Raw genomic sequence first — 10958 nt, forward strand, 5'->3', positions numbered from 1 at the left:
TAAATAATTAAACTACTATATTTTAAAATAATACTAAAAGCTAACTTGCTTTAGAGAAGACTTTTTTCTTTACTTAAAATAATAATAAGAATATTATTATAAAAGGGACTTTTAATTAAAAAAATATAAACAGTAATAAAGCTGCTAAATTAATAAAAAATATATATAAGTTAAATAAGATTTTTATAAATAAACTTAATAATAAAAAGTCTACTAAAAAAAATATAGAAGTATTTATTAAATAATAACCTCTACCTATATTTAATAGCAAGACTAGTAAACTTTATTCTTTTTAAACTTAACTTAAGGCCTACTTTAAAGATTTTAAAACTACTTTTAATATAAAATATAAAAAAACTTCCTTTATAGCCTTTTGTTTTAAAGGAATTGCTCTTAAATGGTTTTGTTTTATATAGGACGCCTACCTTAATAATCTAAAAGGACCTCTATTAACTTAAGTTTAAGAAGTTTTTAATAGCTTTAAATAATTTAAAAAAGAACTTGCTAAAGCATTTAAAGATATTAAAGAAATCTAAATAGTTAAAAATAAACTTATAAATATTTATTAAAAAAGGAAATGCTTTAATTATATTATAAAATTTAAAGACTTAGCCTTTAAAGTTAAATAAAGACAGCCTGCCTTTATTAAGCAATTTTATAATAAACTTAAGAAAAGCATTAAAGAAAAAGTTTATAATAAAGATTAAATTAAATATAATTTTATTTTTTTTATAAAAGAATATATTAAAGCTAATAACCTACTTTATAAATTTAATATAAGAAACTAAGGCTTTAGTAAGGAATAGTTAAATTAAAGTAAAAAATAATAAAAATTAATTACTAAAGACAATAGTAGTATAGCTAGACCTATAGACCTTAATATAATGTAAAAGAAAAAAAAGGAATTTAAATATTATAATTATAGGAAATTAAATTATATAATTAAAAACTATAAATTTTTAAAAAAAAAATAATTTATAATTCCTAAATTAAAAGCAATATATATTATAGATAAAGGCAATAAAACTATTTATTTATTAAAATAATTAAAATCTTCTAAAAACAATAATAACTATAACTTTTATAAATTTATATTTAAACTCTTAAATTACTTTAGGATATTAAATATAAAAGCTAATAATAAAATCCTTAATTAATAACCTATCCCTTAAGTTAATTTTATAAACTTAATAAACTTAATTAAAGGCATTGCTTTAGAAAATAATAAAAATAATAAATAATATAATTATAGATATTACTTTAAAGAAACTTAAGATATTATATAATATTATAAAGATTTTACCTTTAAAATTATAATGCTTAATCTATTTTAATATAATATTATAAATAAAGTAAATATAAATATAGAATACTCTTTAATAATACTATATACTTACTAAAATAATCTATAAAAGTAAACTTTAGAAATATAATATATTATTAAGGCTATTATTATTAATTAAGCACTTATTTAAGGCCTTAATTATAAAAAATTAACTAAAGAATATAACTACATTAACCTAATATATCTGCTATATTATTAAATTAACTAAATTAACTGCATTATTTATAAATATATAGAATACTTTAAATAAAAAGCTAAAAAAAATATTTTTTTAATATATATCCTTTAATATATAATACTAGAATTATATAATAATTTATACTGCCTTATATAAAAAGCTACTTAATAATATTAATCCCTTAAAATAGTTATTTTAAAACCCCTTAAATATTTAAATAAAATAAGCCTTTTTAAATATATTAATTAATTCTATAAAGTATATAAATTAAGAAAACTATAGGATTAATATAAGTAAAAAAAAATTAAAAGAGTAAAATTAAATTGCTAATAAAAAGAATTTAAAGACTGTAATAAAATAAAATGTTTATAATATATAGATAAAAAAATTAAAAACTAATATTATTTAAAAAACTATTAAAGTCTTTTATAAAAGGGCAGCAGAAGGACTTATAATATTTAGATATTATTAACTTAAAATATAATAATAAAAAAAAAAAAAGTACCTTAATAAAAGAATTATCTTAATAATATTATTAAATAAAAATCTACTTAATGTTTTAATAAATAGTGGGTTAAGAAGTAACTATATATTTACTATAACTATAATATACCTGCAGTTATTAATATATAAAAAGAAAAAACTATATTAACTTTTTTATACTAAAGGATAGACTTTTAAGTATAATAAAGAATAAATAAAGTAATAGACTAATCCTCTGCTGCTATAAATTAATAACTGCATTATAAATATAGTATATAATATAGTTAATATTTTAAAATATAACTTTATCTTAGGAATACTTTAGTTATGTAAATATAAACCTAATATAAAATAAAGAATAGGCTAAATTTATTAGTGTAATAATAGAAGTACTTTAAATAGAATTAATATAAAAATATTAGAAGAGGAATTAGGTTGCTAAAAGCCTAAGGTTTTTCTTAGCCCTTTAAATATCTTTTTTTAATATTATTAAAAAAGAAAGAGAATAAAATAAGTTTATATATAAAAGTATATTATTATTTTATACTGAAAATTAATAAAACTTAATAAAAAACTATATAAGTTAAAAATAAAAGAACTTACTTTAAAAAAATAATTAATATTAATTTTAAAATAATATTAAAAATATTAAAAACTCTTTAATAATTAATTAAAAGAAGGGTTATTACTATATTTAAAATAGAATTATAAGATAGTATTAAAAGAAAGAGAATTATTAAAATTCTATAAAATATATAACTTAAGTAAAGGAAAATTAAAAATACTTAAAGAATAGATTAAAATATAATTATAAAAAGAATATATTTATATATTAAAATTATTAGTTAAATACTTTATTATTTTTATTTTAAAAAAGAATAATAAACTTTAATTAGTTATTAACTACTGTAAACTAAATTAAATTACTATTAAAGATAAAACCCCTTTATTATTAATTTTATAAATTAAAAATAAATTATATAGAAAAAAGTAGTTTATAACTCTTAACTTTATAGAAGCTTATAAGCTTATATAAATAAAAGAAGGAGATAAATAAAAGATAGCATTTGCTATAAAATATAGGTTATATAAATATATAGTTATGCTATAAAGGCTTATTAATGTACCTGTATTTTTTTAAAAGAAAATAAATTATATATTAAAACTATACTTAAATAACTTTATAATAGCCTATATTAATAATATTTTTATTTTTTTAAAAACCTTTAAAGAATATAAGAAATATATTTATTTTATACTATAAAAACTTAAAGAAGTAAAACTCTTTATTAATCTTAAAAAATGTATTTTTTATTTTTAATAAATAGAATTTTTTAAATATATTATTACTCTAGAAGAAATTTATATAGATCTTAAGAAAGTTACTGTAATTAAAAAATAGCTAATGTTTATAATGCTTAAAAAAGTATAAGTATTCCTTAAATTTATTAATTATTATTAGAAATTTATTAAAGATTTTATATAAAAAGCTACTTTACTAATAAATATAATAAAAAAAGGTATTTTTTTTAAATAAGGGGAAGAATAATAAAAAGCTTTTAAAAAACTTAAAACAGTAATAATATTAAAACCTATTTTTACTATATTTAATCTAGAAAAACCTATTATAATTAAAACTAATGCATTAGTATTTATAATAAAAGGAGTATTAAGTTAACCTAAAGAAAATAATAAGCTATAATCTATTATATTTTTTTTATATAAACTTTATAGACCAGCAATATAATATACTATATATAATAAAGAAATATTAGCTATTATTAAAGCACTTAAAGAATAAAGATATTACTGCTATAAAAGCAAGCATAAGATTATAATTCTTATAGACTATAAAAACCTTGCTTACTTTACTACTATATAAAAACTATTAAATTAATAAATTAAATACTTTAAATTTTTCTTATAATTTAACTTTAAACTTATTTATTATAAAGAATTAGAAAATAAATAAGCTAATACATTAAGTAAAAGAGTTAATTATAAATAAAAAATACCTAAGTATATAGTATAAGCACTATAATTTAATAATAATAAAAACATTAAATAAGTATAAATTTATATAATATTTAAAGTCTTAAAAAGTAACCCTATACTTAAAGAAATTAAAGAATTTATTAAAAATTAAAAAAAGAATAATATTTAGAAAATATTACTATAGACTTAAGATATTTTAAATAATATAGAAAAATTTAAGTACCTGAAGAACTATAAAGAAAAGTAATTAAATATATTTATAAATATCTGCTATATAAATATAAGGGTATAATAAAAATATATAATTAAATTTTAATATACTATAATATTAAAAAACTTAAAGAATATATAAAGTATATTATATTATACTATAATATATACTAATAAATAAAAGATAGAAGACATAAACCTTATAGAAAACTACAACTATTACCTATTGTAAAATAACCTTAGAAATTAATTACTTTTAACTATATTATTAATTTACCTTTATTAAAAGAATTATTTATAGGTATATAATATAATAGTATTTTTATAGTAGTCTGTTAACTTATAAAGCAAGCTTATTTTTTACTATATAAAAAGTTATATTTATTAAAAAACCTTGCTTATACTTATATAAGAATAATTACCGCTAACTATAAACTACTTAAAGAAATTATTTTAAATTAAAAATAAATATTTACTTTTAAATTTTAACAAGAATTTATAGCTAAACTAAAAATAAACTATAAACTTAGCACTATATATTACCCTTAAATAAATAAATAAACTAAATGCATAAATTAAATTATTAAAGCTTATCTATAAGCTTATATTAATTTTATATAAAATAATTAGGTTAAAAAACTACTAATAGCTTAATTATACTATAACAGTATACTATTAAAATCTATAAAAATAATACCTTTTTATATAAATTATAGATTTATGCCTAAAGTATTTAAATTACTATAAAATAGACTTAACTTAAAAAAAGTATAACTATAAGCTAAATTAATAATTAATCTATATAAAGAAATATATATATAGCTTAAATTTATTAATAAATATATAAAGAAATATATAAATAAAAATAGAATTATAAAATTAATTTTTTAAAAGGGAGATATAGTTTACTTACTATAATACTTATAAGGCTATAAACTACTAAATATTAAAATAAATAGGCTAAGTAATAAATTTAATATTAAAAAAATAAAACCCTATAAAATTTTAAAATAAATTAAAGAAATTAACTATAAGCTAGCTTTATTAAATATAATAAAAATATAAAATCTAGTCTTTTATATATTATAACTTAAAAAAGCATAAATTAATAAAGAAACCAAAAGACCTATCCTAGATAAAATTATTATAGAAGATTAAGAAAAGGAATATAAAATTAAAAATATTATTATTATATACTAAAACCTTAAAACCTAAAATATTAAATATTTTATTAAATAAAAAAAATACTTAAAATTTAAAAACTTATAAAAACTTATTAAATATTTTAGTTTTTAGGCATTAATAAAGAAATTCTTTTAAACACTGGGCCTAAATTAGCAAGCACTGCATTTTAATTAATTACATTAACACTGCTATTAAGCTATATATCTACTACTGCCTTTAATTTAATATACTTTAAGTTATTTAACTTATTTAAAAACTAAGCCCTGCAATAAAGCATTTACTTACCTTATACATTAACTTATTAATACTGCTTTTAAAAATATAATAATTATATAAAACTTTTATTTATTTACTAAAATAATAATATTAATTATTATTAATATTTTATTAATTTTTATTACTGCTTAAGAAGTTTATACTTAGCTTAATGCTTAGCAGTATTTAAATGCTTTTTTTTAGCTATTAAATATTATATTAAAAAATAAATTAGTAAAATATTTATTTATTAAAAGCTAAAAGAAAAATATTTATTAATAGCTAAAGAAATATTATTTTTATTATATATTTAACCTCTATAAATATATTTTAAATATTTATTATATTTTATTGCTATTTTATAAAGTAAGCTATAGAAATTATAAAAAAAATAAAGTATAATAAAGACTTTAATAGTTTTAATAATTATTATTGCTGCTTTATAATAATTAATTAAGCTTTTAAGAATTAAAGAATATTATTTAAAAACACTATAAAGCATTATAAAGGAAATATAGTTATTTACTACCTAAGAAAAAAAAGAACAGGACTTTATATAGTCTTAGGCCTTAAGGATAAAACTAATAAAAGAGGGGTATTGTATTATAAATTAACTATATAAGATCCCTTTAATATATACCTTTAGGTAAATTATAAATAAGATAATTAATTAAGATAAAGGAAATGTATTTTTAATAAAATATATATTTATTTATAAAATAAAACTGTAACTTTAAGAAAGTATTTTTATTAAGTATAATATAACTTATATAAGTAATAACTATAAAATAACTTACTATATAAGACTATTTATTATATTTATTAAATATAGCTTAAATAGTTAGTTATTAATATAGTATTTATATAATAACTAGATTAAACTTTTATTTAAAGTTATTAGCTATATAACTAAAACTGCTTATAAAATCTTTTATATCTTTTTATTAACATAAACCTAATGTTAAAGGTTTATCCCTTAGGAATTAAGTTACCCTGTACTAGGTATAGGATCAGAATGTTATAGTTATCTTAAAACCTCTTAAATATTTAAATAAAATAAGCCTTTTTAAATATATTAACTAATCTTATAAAGTACATAAATTAAAAAAACTATAAAATTAACATAAGTAAAAAAAGACTAAAAAAGTAAAGCTAAATTACTAATAAAAAAAATTTAAAGACTATAATAAAATAAAATATTTATAATATATAGATAAAAAAATTAAAAACTAACATTATTTAAAAAACTATTAAAGTCCTCTGCAGAAGAACAGCAAAAGGACTTATAATACTTAAACATTATTAATTTAAAATATAATAATAAAAAAAAAAAAAAGCACCTTAATAAAAGAATTATTTTAATAGTATTATTAAATAAAAATTTACTTAATATTTTAATAAATAATAAATTAAAAAGTAACTATATATTTACTATAACTATAATATGCCTGCAGTTACTAGTATATAAAAAGAAAAAACTATATTAACTTTTTTATATTAAAGAATAAACCTTTAAATATAATAAAAAATAAATAAAGTAATAAATTAATCCCCTGCTGCTATAAATTAATAACTGCACTATAAATATAATATATAATATAGCTAATATTTTAAAATATAACCTTATTTTAAAAATACTTTAGTTATATAAATATAAATCTAATATAAAATAAAAAACAGGCTAAATCTATTAATATAATAATAAAAATACTTTAAATAAAATTAATGCAGAAATATTAAAAGAGGATCTAGGTCGCTAAAAGCCTAAGGTTTTCCTCAGCCCTTTAAATATCCCTTTTTAGCACTATTAAAAAAAAAGAAAATAAAATAAATTTATATATAAAGGCATATTACTATTCTATACTAAAAACTAATAAAACTTAATAAAAAATTACATAAGTTAAAAGTAAAGGAATTTACTTTTAAAAAATAATTAATATTAATTTTAGAATAATATTAAAAATATTAAAAACTCTTTAATAACTAATTAAAAAAAAGGCTATTACTATACTTAAAATAAAACTATAAAATAATATTAAAAAAAAAAAATTACTAAAATTTTATAAAATATATAATTTAAGTAAAGAAAAACTAAAAACACTTAAAGAATAAATTAAAATATAACTATAAAAAAAATATATCTATATATTAAAATTACTTATTAAATATTTTATTATCTTTATTCTAAAAAAAAATAATAAACTTTAACTAATTATTAATTACTATAAATTAAATTAAATTATAATTAAAAATAAAACCCTCTTACTATTAATTTTATAAATTAAAAATAAATTATATAAAAAGAAATAGTTTATAACTCTTAACCTTATAGAAGCTTATAAACTTATATAAATAAAAGAAAAAGATAAATAAAAAACAGCATTTACTATAAAATATAGGTTATATAAATATATAGTTATACTATAAGGGCTTACTAATATACCTATATTCTTTTAGAAGAAAATAAACTATATATTAAAACTATACTTAAATAACTTTATAATAGCTTATATTAATAATATTTTTATTTTCTTAGAAACTCTTAAAGAATATAAAAAATACATCTACTTTATACTATAAAAACTTAAAGAAGTAAAACTCTTTATTAATCTTAAAAAATATATTTTTTATTCTTAATAAATAAAATTTTTTAAATATATTATTACCTTAAAAGAAATCTATATAAACCCTAAAAAAGTTACAGCAATTAAAAAATAGCTAATACTTATAATACTTAAGGAAGTATAAATATTTCTTAGACTTATTAACTATTATTAAAAATTTATTAAAAACTTTATGTAGAAAGCTACTCTATTAATAAATATAATAAAAAAAAATATTTCTTTTAAGTAAAGGGAAGAATAATAAAAAGCCCTTAAGGAATTTAAAACAGCAATAATATTAAAACCTATTCTTATAATATTTAACCTAGAAAAACCTATTATAATTAAAATAAATATATTAATATTTATAATAGAAAAAGTATTAAGTTAACTTAAAAAAAACAGTAAGCTATAATTTATTGCATTTTTTTTATATAAACTCTATAGACCAGCAATATAATATACTATATATAATTAAAAAATATTAGCTATTATTAAGGTACTTAAGAAATAAAAATACTATTATTATAAAAGCAAGTATAAGATTACTATCCTTATAGACTATAAAAACTTTATTTACTTTACTACTATATAAGAATTATTAAGCCAATAAGTTAAATACTTTAAATTCCTTTTATAATTTAACTTTAAACTTATTTATTATAAAGGATTAAAAAATAAATAAGCTAATATATTAAATAAAAGAGTTAATTATAAGCAAAAAGTACTTAAATATATAGCATAAGTATTATAATTTAATAATAATAAAAACATTAAATAAATATAAATCTATACAATATTTAAGGTCTTAAAAAGCAACCTTATACTTAAAGAAATTAAAGAATTTATTAAAAATTAAAAAAATAAATAATATCTAGAAAATATTATTATAAATTTAAAATACCTTAAATAACATAAGAAAATTTAAATACTTAAAGAACTATAAAAGAAAGTAATTAAATATATTTATAAATATCTACTATATAAATATAAAGGTATAATAAAAATATATAATTAAGTTCTAATATACTACAATATTAAAAAACTTAAAGAATATATAAAGTATATTATATTATATTATAATATATATTAATAAATAAAAAATAAAAAACATAAGCCTTATAAAAAACTACAACTATTATTTATTATAAAATAACCTTAAGAATTAATTACTTTTAACTATATTATTAATCTACCTTTATTAAAAAAACTATTTATAGATATATAATATAATAGCATTTTTATAGTAGTTTACTAATTTATAAAGCAAGCCTACTTTTTACTGCATAAAAAATTACACTTATTAAAAAACCTTACTTATACTTATATAAAAATAATTACTATTAATTATAAACTACTTAAAAAAATTATTTTAAATTAAAGATAAACATTTACTTTTAAATTTTAATAAAAACTTATAGTTAAACTAAAAATAAACTATAAATTTAGCACTATATATTATCCTTAGATAGATAAATAAATTAAGTATATAAATTAAGTTATTAAAGCCTACTTATAAGCTTATATTAACTTTATATAAAATAATTAAATTAAAAAACTACTAGTAGCTTAACTATACTATAATAGTATATTATTAAAATCTATAAAATTAATGCCTTTTTTTATAAATTATAAATTTATATTAAAAGTATTTAAATTACTGTAAGACAGACTTAATTTAAAGAAAGTATAATTATAAGTAAAATTAATAATTAATCTATATAAAGAAATATATATATAACTTAAGTTTATTAATAAATATATAAAAAAATATATAAATAAAAATAAAATTATAAAATTAATTCTTTAAAAGGAAGATATAGTCTACCTGCTATAATACTTATAAGGCTATAAATTACTAAATATTAAAATAAATAAGCCAAGTAATAAACTTAATATTAAAAAAATAAAACTCTATAAAATTTTAAAATAAATTAAAGAAGTTAACTATAAGCTAGCTTTATTAAATATAATAAAAATATAAAATCTAGTCTTTTATATATTATAACTTAAAAAAGCATAAATTAATAAAAAAACTAAAAGACCTATTTTAAATAAAATTATTATAAAAACCTAAGAAAAAAAAATATAAAATTAAAAATATTATTACTATATACTAAAACCCTAAAACTTAAAATATTAAATACTTTATTAAATAAAAAAAATACTTAAAACTTAAAAATTTATAAAAGCCTATTAAATACTTTAGCTTCTAAAAGCTAATAAAGAAGTTTTTTTAAACTATAGGACTAAAGGATTTAAATTAATAAACTTAAGCCTAATGCCTAAAGAAAGCCAGTTAATATTATTAAAAACCTTTAACTATTAAAAATTATTTACTACTTTATCTTTTTTATTTAATTCCTGCATTCTATAATAAATTAACTCCTTACTATACTTTTTTATTTAACTCCTAGTATAATAAATATAAAATAATTAATTTACAGCCTTAAATAGCTTTAACTATAATTTAAAAAGTTAAGCCTAAAGAAATTCCAGGGCCTTGCCTATTGCTTTTTCTTTAGCCTTTAATTTTTTATATTAATTTAATACTTTTATTATTAAAAAAAAAGTTAGCTATTATATAATAAAAGAAGAATATTTATTTATAAAAAAATATAACTAATATACTATTATAAAAATAACTATACTTTATATATTTATAATAATAAAAAAAATCTTTAATTATATAATAAAAAACCTT

The sequence above is a fragment of the Trichoderma asperellum genome, chromosome 7, assembly GCF_020647865.1.
Source record: "Trichoderma asperellum chromosome 7, complete sequence".
NCBI lineage: Eukaryota > Fungi > Ascomycota > Sordariomycetes > Hypocreales > Hypocreaceae > Trichoderma > Trichoderma asperellum.